This window comes from Apium graveolens, chromosome 3 (assembly GCF_009905375.1).
Source record: "Apium graveolens cultivar Ventura chromosome 3, ASM990537v1, whole genome shotgun sequence".
NCBI classification, from domain to species: Eukaryota; Viridiplantae; Streptophyta; class Magnoliopsida; order Apiales; family Apiaceae; genus Apium; species Apium graveolens.
In genome coordinates, this window is record NC_133649.1 from 176865537 (window position 1) to 176868003 (window position 2467).

At 40.0% G+C, this 2467-nt stretch overlaps 1 non-coding gene across 1 annotated transcript; it reads left to right on the forward strand.

Annotated features, from left to right (window-relative positions):
• Window positions 1-1443: 1443 nt before the first annotated feature.
• LOC141715405 (small nucleolar RNA R71) lies at window positions 1444-1550 on the forward strand. The gene has a single exon (XR_012572170.1). It is a non-coding gene; the product is annotated as a small nucleolar RNA R71 (small nucleolar RNA).
• Window positions 1551-2467: the final 917 nt, after the last annotated feature.

The following is a 2467-nucleotide window of genomic DNA, read 5'->3' on the forward strand; positions in this document are numbered from 1 at the left end:
GCCAGTAGCCAAGAATGGTCTTCCCAAGATTATGGGAATATTTTTATCCTCCTCCAAATCAAGAATTATAAAGTCAGCAGGAAAGATGAGTTTGTCCACCTTGACCAAGACATCCTCCACAATGCCTCGTGGATATGTAATAGAGCGATCGGCCAACTACAAGGACATATATGTAGGCTTTGGATTGAGTAAATCCAACTTCTTGAAGACAGAAAAATGCATCATATTCATGCTAGCTCCCAAATCACATAAACACTTATCGAACGACAAGTTTTTGATGGTGCAAGGAATAGTGAAGCTTTCAGAATCTTTAAGCTTCGGAAGCAACTTCTGTTGCATTCCTCCATGAGAGAAAAGGTCATTAAGTCATCGAGCTTCACTTTCCTAGAGAGAATACCTTTCATAAACTTCGCATAGCTTGGCATCTGTTCAAGAGCTTCAGCGAAAGGTATGTTGATATGAAGTTTCTCGAACACCTCTAGAAACTTAGCAAACTGCTTATCCAACTTTTGCCTCTTAGAAAAAGGAGGTGGAGGATAGACCCGTTTCTCCCCTGTATTACCCTCACGAGGAGTGTGTTCCACAGTTCTCTTCCTTGGTTCCACTTCTGCTTCCTTCTGCACATCTTTTTTAGCCACACATTCGTCTTCCAAAACTTGAGATTTTTCAGGATTTGCAACCTTCCCAGACCTTAATGTAATTTCCTTAACCTTCTCTTTCACTTCCTTCTTGCATGGAACTTCCGTGTCACTTGGTAATGTACCAGGTTGTCTATTCAGCAAGGCATTGGTAATCTGCCCAATTTGATTCTCTGAGGTCTTGATAGAAACCGCTTGGCTCTTGCACATGAGCCTCAACTCCTCCAATTCAGATTTTTCATTAGATTGTTGAAGTTGGAGTTGTTGTCTTGGTGCATATTGCGGTTGCTGAAAACCAGGAGGTTTGAATTGCTTTACTGCATACTGTTGATAAGGCTGTTGAACCACATTCTGAGTGTTACTCCAGTTGAAGTTAGGATGATTGCGGTTGTTGGGATGATAGGTGGCTGGAACTGGTTGTTGTGACCTCTGAAAGTTGCTCACGAACCTAGCTGATTCACTGGAAATAGCACACTGCTCTGTATCATGCAAACCAGCACAAAGCTCACAAACACTACTAATCTGATTAACCCCATAATTAGCCAAAAAAACCACCTTCATCGTTAAAGCCTTAAGCTGAGCAGCTATAGCAGTAGTTGCATCTACCTCCAGAATTCCTGCTACCTTGCCTTGAGGTAATCTCTGAGAAGGGTTCTGCTATTTATTAGTAGCCATCAGTTCAATCAACTCATAAGCTTCATCGTAGCTCTGAGTCTATAAGGCTCCACATGATGCTGCATCAAGCATGCATCTAGACTGTGCTCCCAAGCCATTATAAAAGTAGTTGATAATCATCCAATCAAGAATCCCGTGATGAGGACACGTTCTAAGCATCTCCTTATAACGATCTCAAGCTTCACATAAAGACTCTCCTGATTGTTGTGCAAATTGAGTAAGAGCGTTTCTGATTGCAGCTATATTTTCCATAGGAAAGAATTTAGTAAGAAACTTTTGAGAAAAATCTTCCCAAGTAGTAATAAAGCCTGGTGGTAGAGAATGCAACCAACACTTAGCTTTATCCCTCAGAGAGAATGGAAAAAGCCTCAGTTTAACAGCATCTTCAGAAACATTGTTGAATTTGAAAGGTTGCAGATCTCGATGAAATATCTAATGTGCATGTTAGGATCTTCCGTTGGAGAACCTCCAAACTGGACTGAGTTATGCACCATATGAATCGTGCTAGCTTTGATTTTAAAAGTGTTATCCGCGATGGCTGGTCTGATAATGCTAGACTGAATATCATTGATCTTCGGTTGAGAGTAATCCATCAAAGCTTTCGGATTTGCTACTGGTTCTCCCATTGCAACGATCGCTTCTTCTGCAACTTTCTCAACTAAGACTTCTTCTTCTACTTTCTCCTCAACAAGAACTTCTTCAACTACTTCCTTCGCTTTATCCAGTGTTCTCTTACGAGATTGAGAACGCGTGAGCATACACGCTCTCTAGAGTGCCTGAAAAAGCAACAAGCAAACAAGTAAGTAAAATATCTGAGTTATTGAACTTTAACGACCAATGATGTCAAGCACATAAACTAAAAATTAACACCGAGTCCCCGGCGGCGGCGCCAAAAACTTGTTAGGATGAAAACATATGCTAAATTTACACGCAAGTATACGCGTTCGCAAGTAATATAGAATTATTTCTAGTCCATTCCCACAGAGACTGGTTTAGGTTAACTTTAATTTATGCACTTATGCAATAATGATATGGCTATCGTTTAATGCTAAGACAAATAACAAATTGGGTTATTTGTAACTAAGAGATTATACTAACTAACTTTAACTAAAAGAATTGAGGTTGAATTACTTATATGAGACAAACATGGGATT